Consider the following 23,072-nt stretch of genomic DNA (forward strand, 5'->3'; position numbering starts at 1 on the left):
AAGCAACACATGCATTTGCAACCAATTTTTTATTGCCATCACCACGTGTGGCCAGGATGTGAATGCATATGGCACCCCTGGTTTCTCTTGAATCCATGCCAGAGCTGATGGGTGTATTTGCTTTCTTGTGAGGCAGAAGAGAAACTGTCAGCATCTAGGTTACTTGGCAATATTTACTTGAGTCTTGTAAATATTATGAAGGGTGAAATAGGATGAAATTGAATGTAAAGTGTGGATATGCAACAGTATCTTTTTCTCTGTCTGGGACTTGAGTGCTCCATCCTTGGCCTGTATTATTCATATTTTCTCTGCAGCTGTATATGGACTGGATGAGGAGACCTCCCGAACTACAGAATATGAGAGAGGAGAGTCCTCCAGGTTCTGGGAACCATGGGTGATGGCAAATATTTCCAGCTTAACCAAACATGGAAGTGCTTTCTTCTGTTCATATCCTTGCATGAAATACCTGCCCAAACTTTTCCTATGGATCTTCACAAACCTGCCAAAGGAAAAATAAGTACCAAGACAGATGCCTTCCTCAGGAAGGCAAAGAGGGATTGTGTGTGATTCACAGAGATCCAAGTGCAGGGTGGAAACTGCCATCACAGACCATCCACTTCAGGCACATGAACAAAACCTATGAGTTGAACATGAACTGCTTTAAAAACTGCTCTGAATTTCCATCATCAGCCGCCCACCAACTGTTTTGCCAACACCTGTGTGTTACAACATGTACCTGTAGCAGACTGTTGTGGTTGGCTTCATATCTTGAGAACAAAATAGACTCCTTTTATAGATATTTCTAGTGCTAGACAGCCAGAAAGTTCCTCAGCTTGTCTCATGAAACCTCATTTTCTTTTACACAAGTTCTGTACCCATTGCCAGTCAGCCCAGCTCTGCAAGCTGACATGCACCCACCAGATGGTCCTTGTACTTCTGCACCAGAACTGCTGATGTGCACAAGGGTCAGCAAAAGTACACCGTGGCTTTCCTCAGCATAACACACTTCCAAGTCACACAAGAGCACAAAAGGCCATTGAGCATCTCTGTTCAGCAGCACGAACAGTTGGCCTGTCAACAAGTGCAGTAGGTTGAAATAACCTCAGCTCTGAAGAGGGGAAAAGGAAGCTGCTTTATCATGTGGTGTATAAAAATGCTGTGTCAGTCCTAGGAAATCAAACTAATGCCAGGAAGGACAGCAGAGATTTAGACATCCACTGGAGGCTGTGAATGTGTGTAGTGATGGAATATGATTCAGCATAGCAAGCTCTGAAGAGTTAATTCTGAATATGCACATGGCTTTGGTAGGGTGGTAGTCCTTAGTGCCAAAGGAGGTTTTCAAGGAGAAACCAGGCTCACAGATACTCATCTCTCCACATTCCCCAGACCAGGAGAGCCATCATAAAAAGATCATTTCTCCATTCCCCTCTCTGCCTCCAGTTGCAATGGCTCTGGCTGCTGAGACAGCATGGGCTTGGCTGGCTATTTGCAGCATCAGTCCTGTGGGACATGTTGTGAGATGGACACGCTGCAGGGTTGGCATTCTGGCCTGTCAGGGTCTCCCCTCACTCTGTAACACTAGACTGCCTCTCAATTATTTCTCAGGAGCTTGGGCTAAGAAGCCCATGTCAAGCATGGGGTATGGCATCTCTGGCATCCCAGGCTGAGCAAGTTGTGTTTTGCAGCACTGATGTGCTTTTGTGTGGAAGGGATCTCTTTCCCACCAAGCAGCCGTCACACGGTATTTTTGATCACCACCTGTAAGCAAATCCGAGCACAGCTCATTCCAGGGTCAGCTGGGTATTTCTGCAGACTTATCTCCAGCCTTGCAGGCTGCAGAACAGGCCACTGCACTGGTCATTTAAACCTCTGATAGATCAAACAGAGACAGAACTGATCCAGACTGGCAAGAAAGAGATTAGGATCAAACAGCCTCCTCAGTCCTTGCAGCTCTTCATTGACAGGTGTCCAGGATGTCATTACAATCAGCAGACAACTTCAGCTAATGAGGTCTTTGTCTTCACAACTATTTTATAATTTATTTTTTCTTGTCAACACAGAGCAGTTTACCCATCTCAGACATATCTGAGTTTGCTCTTAGTGCAGTTGTTGCAGTGTACCATGGCATTCCTGCCCTGGGTGGCAGGGTGGGCAGGGGCTGTGGCTGCCTTGGGTAACCTGCCAGCCCAGAGAATTCATTTGTGACCGATTAAATGGCCGTGACATCTGAGAACTTCAGCAAAAGCTGTGTTTCCCTTTTTATTAACTTCTCCCTCCTCCCACTGCCTGCCTGTGTTAGCAGAAAGTCACTTGTGTGCTTACAGTAACAGATCAGAAAGTCGAGAGTCACCTCATCAAGCAAGATCGCTTAACAAAACAGGAGATTAAATGCCTCACATAATTAAGGTCTGAAATATAAAAAAACCTACCCTTTGATGCTACACAGATAGACATAAGATTTGGTTCTCATCTATAACTATGTCTTTCAAAATCCTTTGCTTTGATTTTGACTCTCTCTTTTGCACTAAGTTTTCAAATGCTGGCATCCATTTTCTCATGTTTGTCACAAGCCAAAGCACTGGTGCATGTATATATTCAACTCCAAACCACATCAGAGGGATTAGTGTTACATGGGCAGAGAATCAAGTTAACATCCTTGAAAAAATAGCCTCTATTTGTTGCACCAAGTTGGGAATAAAGGTGCCCATGACAGACTTTGTCCTGCAAAGCATTAATTGTCTTGGAATGGTGTTAACATGACTGTTTCTCACTGAAGATAGTGAAATTAAACTTTTTAAAAATTGATTGGCTCATGAAGAACTGCTGAAAGCCTATATGAACATAGACAAACAGATCTCTCCCTCTATCATAATCTGATTTACCCACTAATCCAAATATCAATAAAACTATTTGCAATTCCTTTACAACTGTGTAATTATTAAAACCACAGACACTCCTGCCACACAAAATGTCTCATTCCGAAAATGAAACAGGAGGCTCATCCCTCTGTGCAAATGTAAGGCCCCATCAGGTTACTCCTGTAATCACATTCGGTTCCTTTTCCAAGCATCTCTAAAATAAAAAAAAAGGAACTGACTTACTCTTTCAGCTGTTGTAGTGGGCAGAAGAATAAAGCAAATATTGCAGCTTATGCTGAAATCACTGGGCAAAGAAAATAGCCTGGGGTCAGAAGTTTACAGCTGTGTATGAAGACATCTTGCTGTGCATATATGAGGCTATTTGGGAAAAAGTCTGTAGTTTTAAAACAATTTTAAAGCTAAGAATTCACAGGCACAATTTGCCTGCTGATTAACTGTGACTGTATACGCCATCTGATAATTACTTCTGCAAATGTTTGTTTAAATATGTTTATTCTCACACACAATTTAATTGTGCAAGATGTGACAGCTAACGATGGAAGAACAATCGCTTCAAAACATCAGGGCCTTAGCTGATATCTACATCTTTGCAGGGTGCCAGTTTTTCCCATCCCTCCTTGCTTTCAGATGAATTGAGGCAATCCCCTCTTGTCATCTACAGCCATTGCATCCTCTCAGTGCTGACATCAGTCAGCACCAGTCTGCAGAATAACCTGTGGTGTTCCCTGCTCCTCAGACCTGAGCATGCTGCTTTCAGCACCCATCTCTGCTAGCACTGGCAGCAAGAACCTGGAAACTCAATGCCCTGCAGGCTCCTGAGGTGTTTTCCTACCAGCAGCAAACATCTAACTACTCACCCTGGTATAATTTATCAGGAGTCTTGAAGAGAGAAGGAGAGGCAGAAACTTAATGGACTATGGAGGGTTTAATTCTTTGTGCTTAATGCTTTGCTGGGCATTGGAACAGAGCACTGGGATGGTTATTATAAAAGTGAAAATGAAGATGTAGACAATCACCTTCCCTTACCTAGAAAGGGTGTTGGTTGTTTCCAGTGGTTTATTGCAAGTATGGTTTGTGCAATATGGCAGATGGAGAGCGTGCTGAGAGGCTGAGTGAGGAAGGGAGCTGGCTGTGTTTGACAGGGAGAGGCACATGATGTGTCTCATTACTATGGCTTTGTAGGATCGCAGAAGTTAACATCCATTAGATCACATATCAGGCTTTCCCACACCCTCACACTACTTCTTCTACTTCAGTTAGTTCCCCAGCATCTATTTTTAGTGTTTTATCAGTTGAACTTGAAGTATCTCAAGCAATGAAGATTCCATTCTCCTTTTCCCTTGGAGCTTTCTGCCATCTAACACCTTGCAGAGCTGTGCCTGACTCTCCTGCCTGAAACCCTTTTCTTTGACAGACATTTGTGTGTGACCCACACTCACTAGAAGGAGAGCAGCACTTTATTTCCTTTGCAGCCATTACTGGGCTCTTGTTTGGCTCTCAGCCCCCCAGGGCCAGTCACGATAAAGCCATTACCTCCATGTACCTGTACACCACGTGCCTTCCCATGGCAATTTCCACCCTAACTCTGCATCAGCTGCTTAACTCAATGGTTGAAACAACTACAAGGAATTAAAAAATATGTGTTATTAGCCCCCAGGGGGTTTGCTGCCTCCTGAAGGACTATCCTGAAGCTTTTAGAGCAGATCTTGCCGCTGTTGCTTTTTTCTCCTCCTGCTGTCATAAGGATCCCAATATCTTCTGCACTTTTCCCATCACTTACTTCTTGACCCCTGCACACCTGTCCAACTAGCCATTGTCTCTCCTTGCCACTTGCCCTAGAAGATTCTCTAAACCAAGCTTACACCCCACATTTGTGCCATCTTTTAGCAGTGCAGGTCAGAGGGGTCCTCACAATAAACAGTTGGGCCTACTCTGGTTGAGTGTGCAGAGGCAGAAGGATTATCACCTCTGGTGCTTACATGCAACAGAAACAACAGCCAGATCCAGTTCCATTTTATGGGTTAGAAGTAGCATTTTAAGGTTGTGTGAGTGATTCAGGCACAGCACAGAGGGTGCAGCATCAGTGATTAATGTTAATTCTTCACCCAATATACCCACACCGCTTCTTGATTCAAACTGGAAAAGCAGAGACTGCAAATACACAAATATTCACAAGGAGAAAAGTGTTGATAGTTCTCTCTGGACCTAATTTCCTGTGGCAGGGGACTGAAAGTTTGGACTTATTTGCAACACAGCATGCTGGGGATAAATGAGCTAGAGATCTCTTCCAGAAATGAGCTGCTTACACAAAACAATTGAGAAGATAATGCCTGTTCTGCTGCACATGTCCTTTCTATTTAGGGATGGAAGGGGAAGTGATAATTGAGGATGGTTAGCATCTGTGCTTGGCAGCACCTTGGCTGCAGGTTGTGAAGTCACACTTTCAGTTGTCAGACGGGGAACGAGACTATGCAGAGTCATAGATGGGAAATGAACAGTGGCCCATCTATATTAATAGCAGTTAATTAATACTTGCATTCAGAAATGTTGGAATAGCTAATCGAAGAGGCCAGAATTACTGAACAGATTGGTAAACTGACAGAAAGTGGTAAACCTTGTCCTCATTTAGGTTGTGGCTCTATGTGTCCTACAAGTTTGGTCACAAAACTGAGACTACTCCAGGCTGGGCTGAATCTACACCCACATCTAACAGCTCCTTCGTTAGGCAACACTGCTCATTCCATGTCTGGATCCCAAAGGGCCCGTTGGGAAGGCATCTCCCCCACACATACACACCCTGTGATGACTGCATTTCCACTTGGAGAGCAAAAAGAGGTGTAACATCAGCTGGAACAAAGCTGAATGTGCTCAGCCACATTTCATTATGACCAAGACAGTCTGGGGCACAACATTTCCACCCGAGTACACTATGAGAGAGCACACTGTTCCCCCTGGTACTGGGAGTAACGAGATGATAAAACACAGGCACAAGGAGCAAGTTTGCCTTCATAAATCTGAAAGGCACACATTGAAAAAATGCCAGATTTCTGAAAAATTAACGCCCTCTTTCATCCTCTAATGAAAAAGGCCCTCTGTCTCATAAAAAAACCCTACTTCTTAAACTATTCTAAAATTTATTGAAAGCTCTTTAAAGAAATTAAACTATTTTAGAAAGAACTGTTGACTTTACTGATGGTGCCCTACTTATTTTTCCACATTGCTGCCTTTTTTAAGAGTAGTTACTGGCATTTATAGTCACCTGTCTGTTCATTTCACTAAAGTAAAGGCACGGCTCAGCTTTCTTTTCACAGATCCAAGCCATTTCAAGCATCAAACGCACCTCACATATTGCTCCTTCATCACTGGGTATGTACAAACAGACCTGAGCTGTGGAACTGCAGAAAGGCAGCAATACCTTTATGGATTTCATTGTTCAACCCAATTTGTATCATTTTTATGTCACCTAGAGCAAACACATGGAAAGTTAAAAGCTTTGACAAGGGTCAGCCCAGAGCAACATCATCCCAGCTGGAAGGGTAGGTGCCAGGTACTCAGGAAGGAGAGCAGACCATGCCCTGGTGGAAAGTGGCCACATTTTTGAGGTTATCATGTCTGAGAGGCTCCAGATTTCATTTTGCTTTCTTTCTTATTTAAAAAAAAAAAAAAGTCTTTCTATCACACTGCCTTAAAGATATCTGTTTTGGCATGCAGTAGCTCCCTGGGGAGCTGCATTTCCTAGCAGTGGTTTCTGATGGTCTGTCTGGTGACGATGGTGAGTTTGGGGGCGAGGAAGGGAGGGACGCAGACACTGACATCACCCCTGAGCAGAGAGCAGAAAGCATGGCTCTGACCCAGAGCTTTGCAACACGCCTGGGGATCCTGCAGCCAAGACATGACACCACAGAGAGGAGAAAAACACACTCTGGAGTGAGGAGCATGCCTGGGAGTGAAGGCCACATCAGAGATCTCAGCCTGGAGTTATTTTTAAGCTTACAGCAGTGGCCTCTGCCGGCTCCAGTCAGGACATCAGCTGTGCTTCCTTTTCCTGCTTCTCTCCCTGCTCTAATAGGGATGCCTCAGCAGTGACCAGGCTTTTCAGGGCACAGATCCCCATTTCCCCAGGGAAAAGCAGGACCCTGAGAAGAGTGAGTTTGCAGGATGCACAGTAACACTCATCGGGATGCCAAAACTGGACTGAGAAGGGGTTTTGTGAAACTTGGTCCAAGTTCCTCAGTAGAATCTGTGATGCACTGCCTTTTGGGGCTGCACAGTTTTCCAGAACTGTGGCTGGGCAGTTTTCCTGTGTCTGAGCCCAGCCTGAGCTCTGCTCTGAGCCTTGCCAGTCAGGCCAGGATCAGCACTGTGCCTCGAGGCAGGGATTAGGGTGCCAGCCCTGCTTCTTCCTTAATGCTCCCCCAGCCCATGGCTGGTAGGAGAGGCTCAAGTGGAGTGGAGTACAAGGGCTGTCCTCCTTCCACCACTGATGGATGGGGCTTTCAGGAGCTGCCTTCAGGACCTGGCTGGTCACACCATGTCTCTGCTGGAGCTGCCCGTGGGCAGAGTGACAGGCTTGCCTGCTTTCACAGGGCAGTGGGATGTGCAGGCAGGTGCTTTCACACACCCATCTTCAATTTCAAGATCCATTTGTACCCAGAATTATTACTCTGATTCACTGAATTTGAGTGAATCAGAGTAATAATTTGGCTACTGAATTTCAGATGGCTTTAAAAGCTGCTGTCACTGACCTTCCTGGCCTCTTTCTGTGGTCCTCATGGGGAGCACCCCACACTGTGCTGTGTTTTGAGGAGAGGTACAGGCAGGCAAATGCCAGCTGCATCACCCAGACTGGGTGGAAACAGAGCTCCCAGATCCCCTTTAGTGCCTTGGCTGCTTCTGCCACCATCCACTGTCACTGCTGTCACCCTCTCAGAAGCACAGACCAGGCACCTTCAGACAGCAGCTACCCTTTTAAGCCCAGGTTTCTGTTGCATTTATGTATTTATGATCAACAGCGCAGAGCTGCTGATAAACCCCAAATGCAGGGGCTGTGGCAGACAGGCCATCACGTGTGGAAGGCTGCCTGCATCTGCTGCCCAGCTGCTCACTCCCACAGGCCAGCCAGGAGGATATTGGCTAACGTGGCTAAAGGCTTGTGGGAGAGCTGCAGCAAAGCTTCCCCCTGTATTCATCAGCCTTTAATTTGGCCCTGGCTGGGAGGAAGTGACAAGGACAATGCAGAGATCAGACACTCAAAATTTTTGTGCTCAGTGTGAATATTTTACATGCTTGTCAAGCTGTGCAGTAAAGGATGAAGGGCTGTAGCCAGCTGTAATTTAACACAGTGGGATCAATCCAATATGAGGAGCAGCAGCCTGTATCTTTCCTCCATATGGACATCTAAACAAATATTTTATTGATTTAAATATTTCTCATCATTTATGGGAACAATTTTCACCATGGTCTGTTAAAGCATCCCACTTTGCACTTAAAGCTATAGATGTGTTCAAGCTTTTTCAACTTAAAATTATTAAAAATTGCAGCAAATGAGTGGATGGCCCCATTCTGAGGGCATCTGTGTAATCACTGTTCTTAACTAGCTGCTTCACACTGAAGTTGCTTTTGGCATTTGATAGGACAAAATTTGATGCAGCTCCAGATCCAAATAAGTTGCAATAGAAGCAGAAAAGCCAGAGCAGATCACCCATGTGGGTCTGGGGGCTGCAAGCACTGGGCACATCTGTCCATCCCTCTGACAGTTTTGTAGGACTGCAACACATGGAGCAAGTGCTGCAAAAGGGAAGATGCTGATCCCTCTCCTCCTTCTTCTAGAGAACCAATGCATCAATACCATCCACCAGTCTCACCTTGGGACAAAAGCTTATCTACTGAGCTTAATTCCCTTTCTAGGGAGGCTCAGTCATCACATTTTGAAATTTAATGTTGACTTCTTTACACAAAATGTGCTTTGCCTTAACTACTGAACCCATATGTTCTCCCTTTGCTGATCTCTCTGACAGGATAAAGAAATGAAAACCCAAGTCTACTTTCTCCCTGCAGCATCTGCTCAGCTGAGACTAATTTTTTTAGCTCTTTAAGGGACTCCTTTAGCTGCTGACAAGTCCTGCCCTCCAAAATGCTCAAAACTCCTTCTCCAAATAAAACTGGCTTTTAAAAATACCAGATTTTAGGCAGATACTCTTATTTATTGTTTCTATAGGTTTGAACCTGTCCAACTCAAAAGCTTTTCTTCTTAACAGTGAGGGATAAAAGCCACTATTAAAATCAAAAGCTGAGTTGCCTGCTTAATCCCATGACTCCAAGAGTTGCGGCTTTAAGAAAGGAAAGCAAACTCTGTGGTGCTTGTGATAAGATTGCAGGAGTTGGCAACAGCACTGGTGCTTAACCGTGGGTGTTGCTGGGAATACTGGCTGCCATTCGGCTTTGTGTCTCGGCAGGGGATGGAAAATCCAGCAAAGCTCCTTTTTAAAAAAGAATTTTATGCCTCTGTCTGTTGTTGAAGAAACAAAAGCATAAATCACAAGTCCTTGGCACCAAGTGGGATTTTGTGCTGCTCTGGGTCCTGGTGCTAAGTTACATTCCCTCAGATCATTTGGTCCCTTGTTCATCAGCCAGCAAGAAACATGAGGCTGTGGAGGGTGTCTACACGTAGGAGTGAGTCTGAGTGTGGCTGTGTTTGTCTTTGGTTCCACACCCAACAAGATCAGGTCCAAAACATGTCAGAGGAGTGTTTAAAAATGATATTGATCACTCCTTTACAATAACACCAGTGTGAGGGAATGACAGCCTGCCAGTCCAACCAAGAGTTAACACGTGATGCTGGGTTGTGCTGAAAGTTGGAGATAGGCAGCTGTGAGCAGAGCTGGGACCCTCAGTGCTTTGTAGCTGTGCTGAACTACACCCAGACTCAACACAGATCTCAGAATGATAGAATGGCTTGGGTTGGAAGGGATACCAAAGATCATCTTATTCCAACGCCCCACCATGGGCAGGGACATCTTTCACTAGATCAGGTTGCTCAAAGCTCCCTCCAACCTGGCCTTGAACACTCAGTGAAGTTCAAAGAGTGTCTGTGGTGTCCAACTGGTCTCTGCGCCAATTTTTAAAAATTACACAATCTCAAAAAAATCACACTTGATGTTTCTCCCACTGCAGCCTGCTTCTCCCAGGCAGGTTGAGGTCCATTCCTGGCAGCATCCATGTGATATTTCTGTGGGCAAGCATCCCCCCTGACAGGGACAGGCATCTCCACACCTCCTGCTCAGCCCTGTCAGGTGGTGACCAAGCTACTCTGACCCAGCCCCCCTTTAACCCTGTTATTCACTGTGCCCTTTTTGCCACTTTTTTGTTTGAGCTGTGCTTTGGTCCCTTTTAACATCAGACCACCAGCCAGAGAAGCTGAAATCTAAGAAGGCTCTGCTAGAACCAACCCCAAAATGGAAATCACAGCGGTCCCTGTGCTTGAACCAGCTCTGTGCAAGGTTTGGAAATAGCCACACTTCTTAGCCAAATGCCACTGAAAGCTGAGGAAGGAGCTGAGTGCAAGTCTCCACACTGCATCACCTCTGTTCCCTTCAGTGCCAGCAGCAGCAGAGCAGCAGGCCAGGGTGAGCAGTGTGCTGCAGCAGAGGCCTGGAGAGAGCACCCCAAATATCAGTGCTGGCTGGGATGAGCCAGATAATGCTCATCTGCTGACTTTGGTTGTCGTTTTGCTGTTCCTTCAGCTCACAGCCCAGCAGCACCAGGCATGTACCATTGCTGGTGCAGGAGCACACCCAGCCACAGCAGGGAGCAGAACAGGAGCTTTCCCATGGGCAGGAAAAAGGCAGGCTCAGGGATGCCTGGGTGAGCTGAGAGCAAACCCCTGCACCTGCATTCTATGCCTCCAGTAAGAGGCTTTTTTAAACAAGAAAGGTTTGCCTAGTGCCATTTGAGCAAAATGAGGGATGAATCTCATGTGTTTGACATCTCCGGTTGTTGTACCCTTTGGACATCAGCAGTAGCAAATTTCAGGAGTTTTGGAGTTCAGGTAGCACAGACACAGCTTGTTGGGAGCTCATTCCAAAGTGATATCATTTAGCAACAATTCCTAAGAAATAGGTCCCAACTAGCAGCGAGAAGTTGTGCCTGCAGGCAAACAGATGCTGGTTCAAGGCTGTTATCAGGTAAAATGAGTGGGTGAAAAACCTTCTCTGAAGCTTGTCTGTTGCCATGAGAAGAAGCAAACAAAGCAGGGACAAGGCTGGACTCCAAGCAAATGAGGCTGCTGACTGACTGGCACCTCGTCCCTGCTGGAGATGAGGATGAGATGCTTCCCTCTGGTGAGGGCTGGGGCTGTGTGGCATTGAAGTCTCAGCTCTCAGCAGGCAGCTGCTGCAGCAAGAGGAGCAGATCCAGGGAGCCAGCAGTCCCAGGAAGGTAACTGGAGCTTAGATGCTTACAGAGTGAGTGAAAAGAGAAAAGAAGTTGAGTTTGCATTTGCTTCACATTTGTCTTCTCTCACACTGTGCTCATGGAGCAGCACAAGGAGCACTGGGCACTGCCCATGGTGGACAGTGTCACCCATCTCTTCTGTGTCCCTGCTCTGCTCTGCAGCACCATTCCCACCTCTCTGAGCATTCATGCACTGGATTGCTTGCAGCTGAAAAGAAGGACAGAAATTAAATCTGCAGTGCCCTGGCAATCCCACCACACTCAGGTGGTACTCAGGCATATCTTAGCTACTCAGTTTAGTTTTCTGCATGCTGCTTAACAATTGCAGCTCTGTGTTTTCCACTGAACACGGATACTTGGCTGTTGTTCTAGACTGGTGCTGCACAGCTGTGTTTAGAGAAGCCATCTATGTGAGCTTGGGCCAGGAGCTGCGAGCCATTGGATGCCCCAGGAGCTCAGAGCAGGACTGGGCCCTGTCTCTAATGTGATTTCAGATTGTGAGATATGACAAAAACAATCTGGAAATCACATGAGAGCCAGTTTTCTTGTGGGGCTTCCAGTCACTGCTGCTTCCAGCTGGGCAATACAAAAGCATCTTTATTAGCATCAAGCAAGCCTGTGTGCCATCCCTACTGAGGATAGCCAACCCTGTGTGTCTTGCCAGTGGTGTTTGAGGTCACATGCTGACCTGCCACACAGCCTGGTGAGACCCTCTGACACTGTGGTTTTACATGTAGCTGCAGAGGACACAAACACGAGTCGTACAACTCCCAAATGGTGTGTTTTCTCCATGTACTCAAATAAAGAGCCATCACACACATTACAAAGACAAAAGCTTGAGGGTTGCCTTGTTGTTTTACCCTGGGGGCTGTATAGGGGCCCTATCTAATCCCTTCTAGGGAAATTCGTGTTAGGAGGCACATATGCATGTGCAACTGGCATTCAGCTGGATCCTGAGGAGAAGGAAAAAAAAACTGGGAAAAGGTCAGTAAATTGTGGGGCTTTGGAGATGAGCAAATGCAGAATTGCATCTCTGACTTCCTGAAGGACCTGCAGGTAACAGGAATGCAGACACACATATGGATGTATCATCATTATGTTTGTTTGTATGTAACATTGATATTATAGAGCATGGATATTATACCAAAATCAGGCTGAAAGCAGGAAAGCAAATCTCCATTTTCTTCTTTGAAGTAGTTCATCTGCTGGCCCACACTTGCAGATGATCTCTAGGCAGCTTTGTGACGGCAAATGCAGCTCCTCAGGGGTGAGCCCAGGGGACTGTGACACCTGGGTGCTAGGACAGAACTACTGAAATAACTACTGAATAAAATAACTACTATAATTAAAAATAAACACTTGTGCCTGTCTGCTGCCTCAATGGTGTGATGCTGCCAGGACATCAGCCAGCTGCACATCCCATCTCTTTCCACCAAGTGCTCTGCAGATTTTGTGACTTTATTTACTCTCTGCACACTTTTTAAACTTTTTGCTGGCAGACAGGAGTTGTTAGGAGGCTGACGAATTCCCCGAGGCCTGTGTGGAGTTCTGGGTGCCCTGGCCACGGCATAGGCCGGCCGTCTGTCCGTCCGCCCGTTCGTCCGTCTCTCCGTCTGTCTGTCCGTCGGTCCGTCTCTCTGTCTGTCCGTCCGTCCAGCGGTCCGTCTGTCCGTCCGTCCATCTCTCCCTCTGTCTGTCCATCCATCCGTCTGTCTGTCCGTCTCTCCGTCCGTCTCTCCGTCTGTCTGTCCGTCGGTCCGTCTCTCTGTCTGTCCGTCCGTCCGTCTGTCCGTCCGTCCGTCCGGCGGTCCGTCTGTCCGTCCGTCTCTCCGTCTGTCTGTCCGTCCGTCTGCCTCTCTGCCTGTCCGTCCGTCCGGCGGTCCGTCTGTCCGTCCGTCTCTCCGTCTGTCTGTCCGTCCGTCTGCCTCTCTGCCTGTCCGTCCGTCCGTCTGTCCATCCGTCCGCCTGTCCGTCCGCCTGTCCATCCGTCCGTCCATCCGTCCGTTTGTCCGTCTATCCGTCCGTTTGTCCGTCTGACTGTCTCTCTGTCCGTCTGTCCGTCCGTCCGTCCGTCCGTCCGTCCAGCTCCCTGCTGCCCCCTGCCGCGGGCGGCTCCGCGCTGCAGCGCGGCCCCTGGCAGGCGCTGGCTGCTCGGTGTCTCCCCGCTCTTTCAGAGCGATGCTTCTCCCCCCTTCCCCTCCTCCTCCCTTTCACTTCTGCCCAGGGAAATGTCCCCCTTTCTCTCCGTTTTTACACCTAGTTTCTGCACAATGACCAGCTCACATCGAGCCTCGGTGATACCACAAGGTTACAACCCCGTGGTGCAAATACCTGAAGTGTTTCTAGGATCATCAGCAATTATTTATTTTCCCACACGATTTCCAGTTGCATTCTATGAAAACATCTCCCCATCCCTTTCCCTTTCCTTTGGAAAGCAGCCTGGCTGTGGTGCCTTCTGTCCTGTGCACTTTAAACTCACTAAAGTCCCTTTTGATCCAGCTTCGAGCACCCTTGTGCACAGGATGAGAAGCAAAGACAGTGAACAGCTAAGGTGACTTTGTTTGAAAATACCAAAGCTGCTTTTTTCTCTACCTTTTATTGAAGGAGGGAGAGGCCCCTCTGCTTCCCTCAAGGAAATTCCCCAGAAAGCACAGTTTCAAGAATAAAGGCTCTTCTAGACGAGTAAGAAAAAAAGCTGAAACCTGAGCCTTTGCATCTGATATTACAGCTTCGTATTTAATTTCTCTGTAATGCAATATAGCACATTTTCTTATCCCTTAGATGCCCACATCCATCAGAGTGTTCCGAAAAATCACTCAGATGAAATGAGTATTGTACACCAGGCTTAGGCCATTTGCTATAGTTACAGAGTAATCATGGAAATATGGAAAGGTTTTGCTAGTGGAGCATTTATGGGCAATTTAAATTGAAGAACAGGCATAGCTCTGCTATCTGGAAAAACCCTGCTGATATGTGTTCTGTATAGGAGAGCAGGTTGGAACCATCTGGAACTGGCAGCTCTATCACAGTGGGTACAGAGGAAGAACAGATTTAAGATTAATATTTGTTTAATATTATATATAGACTTAATATATTTGTCTCTGCATATCGAAAAGAAGAAGTGCTAATGATGTAGGATTCACATCCTTATTTTACTTTGTTGTCTAACTTGCAGGAAATCTAGATAAAAGATAGGAGATAGACTGTGCTATGGATGTGCAAGGTTAATAAACCTAACAATTAATACTTAGACATTAAAGAAATCAGGTAATGCAAAAAGCCACAGAGTTCCATTGCAGCAGTTCCTTGCATGTATTATACACTATCCAGAAATGCAGTTTCTTGACAGTTGGGCTGCCACACATAAAAACAACGTCTTTTCTATTTTCCATTTTCCATTTTCCACTCAGAGAAATCCCACAAATAATGCTTATTCAATTCCCAGCAGCTTCTGCTCTCTTGACTCAGCCCTCTCTGAATAACAGCCAGGCATGTACATAACAAAGGACATTAAATATTAATGCTGAGGGGTTTGCTGATGATTGTGCTATTAACATGTAGGGAACCATTCATCCTTTTCACATAAATAAACTCTGACTAACTCATTAGAGCCCTGCAAAGTCAGAGTTAGCCTGACAATATATTCCTTCATTTTGAAAGATGAAAACAGGGGAAGAAAAGAGATGTGTGAGCTGCTCTTTAATGGTTCACTGTGCTTGTACTTGGGATTTTCAATCTAGCAGAGAAACATTAGAGAAAGAGAGAGGGAAAGGGGGACCAAGAAAAAAATTAAAATGTAACATGTAGGGTGAACCTGGAGGATGCAGCTCTTAGGTAATGCATTTAGTCCACTCCCAGGCCACGATGCTGCTGACTGATGGCAGCTGACATCACATCCCCTGGCCTGTCACAGCACGTGCCAGTGGCACCTTTCAAGAGCAGTGGCTCTTTGGAAAACTGAAATTTTTATGCCACAAATAGTTTTCAGCAAAGTGTTTACCATGATGTTAATTTCTTGTTTTCCTGGTGTGGTACAGCCTCTCCGGCTCAGCTTTCCAGCTCAGGTAAGTTGATATTGCCACAGTGACTGCACTTTCACCCTGAAATCTCAGCATTAGTGGTGTCATGTGGGTTTCAGACAGTTCAGGAGCCCCTTTGGCTCGGAGGGCACAAATGCAGGTTGTGTTTTGCAGCCTGAACCACCTCTCTGAGAAGGCAGTGGGGGCAGCATTCAGAAGCACAGTTGGTGCTGGGATTTCCTGGTCTTCCAGGAGCTGTGCAGCCCTTTGGGTTGACATGATAATCAGGATCTCCTGTCAAGCACAAAGTAACAGGCTAATTTAAGAAAAAAAGTACTATTATGCTTTGTGGAAACAGAGTCTTAATTAGAAAAACTCAGAATTTTGCAGGAAAATGTGAAATGCATTGAGGTGTTTCCCCCATTTCTCCTATGTTCAGTAAATGATCTGTCCTTTCATGCATCTCATTGGTAACGTGGGTGGCAAGGCTGGTGCTGCAGGGGTGAGAGCAGCCAGCAAGGGGCTGTGCTCCTGAGCAGCACTGAGCAGCAGGGCCCATCCAGTGGGGTCTGTGTGTGTGTATCCACACGCCCCATCTGAACTGGGGGTGTGGAAACCTTTCACAGACCCAAACCCTGAATACTGCAGGTTTCACACTGCAGTGTATTCTGTGTCAAACCCTTTTTTCCCCACTTCAAGCTGACTTTTCCCCCAGACCAGGCAGCAGCCCTGTCCCTTTCTGGCAGGGGCCAATGTGGCATGATGTGGCTCTGGCCCTTTGCCGTGTGCTCTCTCCTCCTAATTTGTTTTTGGGTCTTGCCAACACAATCCCTTCACAGCAAACCCACAGCACAGAGGACAGTCAGCTATTTTATTCATATACATATTGATTCCATATGCATTTTATCTATATCTGCCAGTGATCAGGCAGCAATACCAATAATTAGACTTAATGCCTGCATAGCTCTTTACACTGTATTTGTTATCTGCATTACTAATCCTGCTTATCAGGTGTAATTGAAGGTGCAATCAAATATTGCCGGGGACTTTCCCTTCTATTAAGGCCAGATTCTGGCTTTTGTAAGGAAATTTCATTAGCAGAAGTGGTGGAGGGAGGGGGAGGCAAGGGCTGTCTCTGGCTGGACAGCTGTCACCAGTGGGGAGCAGCAGCCACCAGCCTGCTGTCACTGCACACCTTGGAGAGGTGGCACCGCCCAGCTCCTGCTGCCGCCGCCCTGCAGCCTCAAATCCTCACCCCTCGGGCTTGTTTAAGCCCTGACAGACGTCAAAGTTGGTTCCTCCTTGCTCCTGTTAGGACATGGACACCTCCAAGGACAGGTCAGCTGGGGCTCCTCATGCAGATTGTGCGGGAGGGCTCAGGGCAGGAGAGAGGGATGCTCGAATATGAGAGTGCTGTGTGTGCACCCCACGCCTGTGTGAGTGTCTGTGTGTGGAGGAAACCCTGAAAATCACCCTAAAAGCCCTGAGTGACCCTCCCCTGGTCGCATAGCACCATGATATTGACTGCCTCTCACAGCAAGTGCCCAGGCATGTAAGCCATGGCTCTGAAAGAGCCATGAAATATGCATTGTTTGTGTATTTTTAGAGTCCTGCTTTCCCTTTAATTACCTTCCTTTCACTCCACAGCCTGTGAGCCATCCCAGGGGCTGCTCCTTCACCACTTGACTTCTTGTTTTGCTTTGTACACCTTCCCCACAGCATCTGAGCACTGCTGAAGGAGGGTACCCTGCTTTGCCCAGCTCTGCACCTCAGTGCCAGGGCCCCTGGTGTTTATGGAAGGAGGCAAAAGAGAAACTGCTGAGGTGGGATAAAAGAGGAAAATGGCTTGATTTTGCCTCTGGGACTCTGCTCTATTCACATGGATTGGCCAGATCTCCCATCCCACCCTGCTTCACAGCAGATCTGTGAGCTTTCCACTGTGCTCAGTGAGTTTATGGGGTTAGATCAAGCTCTCTTTGCCTGTGTTGGTTAATACACCTTTATGATCAGCCTTTGCACAGTCCCCTATTTCCCTGGGATATAAGAGCTTATATAATTGTATCCATCTCCATGCCAGCTACTTACTCATTGCAGCTCTGCTTTGTTTTCCATTTGCTCCTTGCGGCTCTGAGACAGTCGGATCGCTGCAGATTTCATTAATGTGCTCTTTTGAACAGAAAGATGTTAGGCCTCCCCATCCTGCTGCCTTGCATGTCAGGCAGCCCACGAGGGTCCCTGCTGGCACCATATGGCACCACGGAAAATGGCTCTGTCTGGCTGAGGAACCTGGATACGGGCAGCAGTGATTAACAGAGAGAGCACAGGAGGGTGCAGAGGTAATTAGAAACTCTGATAATCACAGTGCTTTGGCAAAGAACACCTCCCAGGTTTATTGCCTCCCTCTCTGTTCATTCTCCAGTGAGGTTTAATACAGGTTTACCTGAATTACATCTCTGCTGCATGGGAAACAGTAGGAAGATGCAGGGGGATGGAGACAAGCCCCCAGTGTCCCTGCCATGTCTCTCCTCTCTTCCAATCCCTCCTGCAAGTGCAAGGTGACATGAGGCAGAGCAGCCTTCCTGCAACAGCCCCTGGGATGGAGCTGGGACTGCTCCAAGCCCTTTCCAGGAGAGCACAGCATGAAGGGTGCTGTGCTTCCTGAGCATGACCCAGGCATGGATCTGACACCTGCAAACAGAGCTCCTGTCATTAGAGGAATTTGAACTATTAATGAGCTGGAGGACTCAGAGAAGCAGTGACAGGCAAGCAAGCAGTGCTCAGTGGCATGGTGATAGACTGGCTCTTTTTAGCTTTGCCAAGGCCTTGATACTTGGCCTGTAATGTGCAGTTCTGGTAATAATTTGACTTCTGAAGTGCTCCCACATCAAAGTGATCAGTGCGCTGTACCAAACACAAAATGCAATTAAGCTAATGTACTGTGCAAGGGAGAATAAAGCTGAACCTCAGATTCGAGCTCCAATTTTTTTGAGTGGGTGTAAAAAAAAAAGATCTGAATTAATCACCTACGGCGTTTTCCGTATGGCAGCAATGCCACCAGTGCAGGCACAGGAACTGTATCAGCAAGCCATCAGATAAACAGAGAATTTACAGGGCCTATTTGGAATGCTGTCAACTAGTACAAGCACAGCTGAGCTGGAGATTCAGATCAGGTGAGCTGAGGGGGTTCAATAATATACAGGCCAGGGAGGAAAGGTGGAATATGTGTCTGGAGGAACCCTGGAAAAAGCCTAAGGAGTGACAATCTGTAGTGCTTATACAGCCTGGAGGGGCCAGTAGTGCCAGTCTGGTTTACAGGTGGGGAAACTGAGGCACGGAGTGGGAAAATAGCTTTCCAGTTGTCATTTGCTGACAGAGGCAGGGTGGCTAGCTGGGGTTTCACTTCCACTTTGCTGAAGTACAAGGAATTCATGCTGCCCTGTAAATCTGCCCCTGTTTTGTTTCTGAAAAGCCTGTGGATCCATGCTGCTCTGTAGTTTTAGGTTAGCAGAAGCAGCAATGAAAATCTGTCAGTGAAAATATTGCTCTCATTATCTGGACTAATTTGGGCACCTCTGCATGGAGAGATGGGTGTGGACATGTCCCCCATGTGCACTGGGAAGGTTTTCTTAGGAACTGCATGCTTTGCTCCTCAGTAAGACACCTCCTCATGTTACTGCTTATCTCTTTTAATAACAGAATGCTGGGGATGGATTTCCAGGGCAGACTGTGTTCCATGCTGCTGTGTCCACATGGTCTCTTTCCAGCACCAAATTGCATGGACAGTTGGATATTTCCTGCTACTCTTCTGGCAATGAGCTCGCAAATTATAAACACAAGGGAATTTTAAACAGAACAGGCTTTTCCCAGGATTTTGTCTGAAATATGCCCCATTCCCTAGCCATCCCGGGGAGAGGGGTCTCGAATGTAGCAATGGTCTAATATATGAAGTGGAGAGATGAATGATGCCCAGTCATGCTGGGATTCCCCTCTGCTTCCAGCTAGAAACATTCCTGTATGTCAGCGATTACACCAAAAAAAAAAAAAAAAAAAAAAAAAAAAAAAAAAAAAAATCCCTCATGTAATGAAAAACTCTGCTAGAGAGCTGCAACACTTAGACTCTGGGCTGGATTTTATTACCGTGATGAAATTACACAAGCATTGCCTCCCTCTCCCTGCCTGCTGTGCAGCTCCTCGCCTCCGCACGCTCCCTCCCCGCTCGCTCCGCAGCCGGGCTGGGGAGGGCAGGGAAGCAGGTCGGACCCGCTGGGGCTCCTGGGCTGGGATCCCCGGGGCTGCATCATTGGCATGCGGCTCCTGGCAGGACTGCATCAGCGCTAGAGGAGATGCGAGCGCAGAGCCGCGCTGCGCCGCGCCGCCCCGGCCGCCGCATACGGTAAGGGACAGGCGCTGCCGTGCCCCACGGGACACGGGGACAGCCGGCAGCCCGGGGGGGCTCGGGGCTGGGCAGGGAAAAGAATTTAAACAAAAGGTGCCGCTGGAAGAGATGCGCAAGGGCGCGGAGTGCGTGGCTGAGTTGGGATGGGCCGGAGGGAGCTGTCGCGGCTGGGTCAGTGCGGAGGGATGGAAGGGGTCGGGGCAGGTGGGAAGGATTTAAACCAGCCCCGTTCTGCTGCCCGAGCTCCCTGCCCGGAGCTCGGAGCTGCTGCGCTGTGGAGTTTTAACTCGGGCTGGAGCAGTCGGGACCGGAGCGCTCCTGGTGCGTGCTCCGTGCCGGGTGGGCTGGCACGGAGCAGGAGACGCTGTTGGCCCGGGACAGGGGCTGTGGTGTCCGCACGGAGCCGTGCGGGACCGTGCCGTGGTGGCAGCCCGGGCTGTGCCTGTGCCACCGAGCCGCGCTGTCCTGCGCCCACTGCCACTGTCCTCCCTCCGCCCTCCCCTCCAGGAGAGCCCAGCTGCAGCTAAAGGTAAAAACTGCAGCTAGTCTCCCCTCTTGGGAAGGGTGAAATGGAGCCACGGAGAGAAAGCAGCGATCTGGGAGCTGGCAGGGCTGGCACTCTGCAGGTGCTGTGGTGGGATGCAGGTGCTGTGGTGACAAGTTCCCGTGCATGTGTGCATGCCCACAGCACACCCTGCAACACACCCAGGCACACATCTCTGCAGGGATTATTTTTGTTTTGTAGGACAAGTGTTGTTCAAGGGAAAATTTTATTACACGTGTCAAACTGCAGCAATATGATCCATGACACCAAGATCCCATTAAAATAATGGGTAAAAAGTGGCCCTGCAAGGATATTGCTTGTCAGGGATGACCTCATCTTGAGGAAAAAAGGAAAGAGTAACAGCCTGATGGTGATAATGTTCAGGGGAGGAGCATGCAGTGCTCTGCGTGTGCCGAGGGGGATTCCTGACTGTGTTCAGATTGGAAACTTGTAAGCACCCACTAGAGCTTATGGGGGACTCCTGCCATGAGGAGTCAGAGTAGAAGATTCTGGTAGACTGAGCACAGTCAAGTGTCTGACATGGCATAAAAACTGCTGTTTCATGTCTCCTCTGTGTCCCTGGTGTTATCATTTGGGGGAAAGGAGAGGAAAAGGGTTAATTCTCTGGTTTACTTAGCCAGATGCTGGGCATACAGCAGCTCTGCACTGATCACCCCAGGCACTGAGCCCAGCCTCTGCTGCTCATTTGGGAATACACCTTAGTGCCTCTGCCCTAAATGAACAGGGCCCTAACACTTCATGCAGTGAGATGTCTATGGTCAGACTCCTACAGGACAAACTGGGGGAAGGAGTGGGAGCAGAGGCAGAATCCATGGCTTCTGATCCACAACAGAAAAGCCATTTTCCATCAGAAAGAGGAGGGGGATTCTCCCTTCACTGTAAGAGAGCTACCACAGGTAGCAGCACCCACAGTGGGGCTCTGAGTCTCAAGAGTTCCAAGAGGTCCTAAATAACTCCTGATCCTTCTCCTTCTCATGGCCCTGCTGTCAAAAGCATGTCCACCACTGTTAGATGGACTCAGCTGGAGATCAGATCTGCAAGGACACCTTGGGTTTTCCTAACACAACTTTGCAGTTGCATAATGTGGGTGCTGGGGAACTCTTTGGGAGCATCAAAGCCAAAACCAGAAGGCAGCTGACAGGAGACAGCCTTCCACTTCAGCTTGCCAAATTCAGAGAAGTCTGGCCCATGAAGCAGCTTTTTGCACCTATTTGTGTTCTGGAACATCTTCAAATGAAAGTCTCTGGTACCTGACAACTTCTGATTGAAGGAGCTGAGCTGGAGGTGGAAGCCCACTCAGGTTCTGAGGCAGCCCCCAGCCTGCAAGCACAGAGCTGGATGCTTCCCTAAAGTAAGCCTTGCACCTGCAGATGATTTCTGCCAGTGTGGCTGTGTGCCTGCAGGCAGGGTGTGTGCCCCAGCTTCTGTCAGCACAGTCAAAGTGTGAAAAATTCCATGAGGAGAGGAAGAGCACATGGGCAGGTACTTGGTACAGGAGGTGCAGGGGTCTAGTTTGGCCTGTAACTGCAGGGAAAAGGCAGGATGCTTGAGATGCATCCCTTTCATGCTCTAAGCTGGGAGCACTGCTTTGGTGAAATGAAGTATGAGAGATGAAAAAGGCAGGAAAATCGCCCATGACCCATGGTGATGCTGTCCCACCTGTACAGCACACTGTTGGGCAAAAACTGGTGAGACATGTCTGGTTTTGAGGCTCATCCTGCCACAGCTCCCTTCCTTGCCTGAGCCAAATGACAGCCCCAGGTCCTGCCACCTCCCCTCAGAGCTGCTGTGGGTGGCCTCTTCCTGGCCACCTAGTCCCAGGGTTGATAACAGTCCTGCTGGGGAAGCCAAAGCCAGCCTTGAAAATCCCCTTCCTGCATTGTCAAGCTGGTAAATTGATTTTCCAGCTGAACCTCTGAAATTGTTCTCTTCTGAAGAGATTATGGAATTACTCCTGTGATAATGAATGCTTTAATGTTACAGTGACTAAAGTCCCATGAGGACTTAAACTGCCCAAAAAAAAAAAAAAAAGGCATTGTAGGAAACGGGAGCCTGTGGTGGCTGGGTCAGACCTCATTTCACCATCTGGGGAAGAGGAGAGCAGGAAAATGAGAGGCAGGTGAGGAGACACGCTCAGGAAAATGAGGAGAGAGGTGAGGCTTGCTCTGGTCTCCCAGGAAGCTGCTGAATCCATCAGGAATTCCTCCTGCATCAGTTTATCCCTCCATCTCTGAATGCAGGAAAGGTAACATGTTAGCTATTCCCTTTTCACCGTCTTTCTGGCTGTATCCTCTGGCAGCAGGGATAAACCAGCTCCTCGTGAGCCAGAGCTCAGGTCCTGGGGCAGGACCCCACAAAGGAGTTTACCATTTATTAGGAAGAGAACATGGATCTGGGAATGAGTCTGCATTGATCCTGCTGCTGTTTACAGAACACAGTCTCACCTCTGCTTTCCAAACCCTGGTTTTGTTTCACTGTAGCTCCATGGGTTAGAACCAGGTTGTCCCAGATTTAAGCAAGAGCAGAGTTAACCCCTAAGATGGGATGGGGAAGCAGTGCAGGGAAAGCACCTCCATGCTACGGGAGCTGCAATGCAAGGGGAAGGCTGGTTTCTATTTAGGTTAAGGGCTCTGCACAGAATGGGTAATCCTCTTTTCATGAATTATCCAGGGGATTAGACAGCTTTAAACTCCCCCAGGCCTCTCCGGCTGCAGCCAGGCTCGGTGGGGCCAGGGGGGCCATGGCTGGAGGGAGGGAGATGC

The 23,072-nt window shown here is 47.9% G+C and overlaps 1 protein-coding gene across 2 annotated transcripts in view; it reads left to right on the forward strand.

The window, feature by feature from the left end:
* Positions 1 to 18,418: 18,418 nt before the first annotated feature.
* The window catches only part of SV2B (synaptic vesicle glycoprotein 2B), a 60,671-nt gene continuing 56,017 nt past the window's right edge, over positions 18,419 to 23,072 (forward strand). Inside the window, exon 1 of one of the 2 annotated variants that reach the window (XM_064388651.1) lies at positions 18,419 to 18,519. The gene's annotated coding sequence lies outside the window, so the exon portion shown is untranslated. Of the gene's footprint in view, positions 18,520 to 19,491; positions 19,743 to 23,072 lie in introns of those variants that run through there. The other variant, XM_064388649.1, reaches the window with a different exon arrangement.

Source organism: Passer domesticus, chromosome 14, assembly GCF_036417665.1.
Source record: "Passer domesticus isolate bPasDom1 chromosome 14, bPasDom1.hap1, whole genome shotgun sequence".
NCBI classification, from domain to species: Eukaryota; Metazoa; Chordata; class Aves; order Passeriformes; family Passeridae; genus Passer; species Passer domesticus.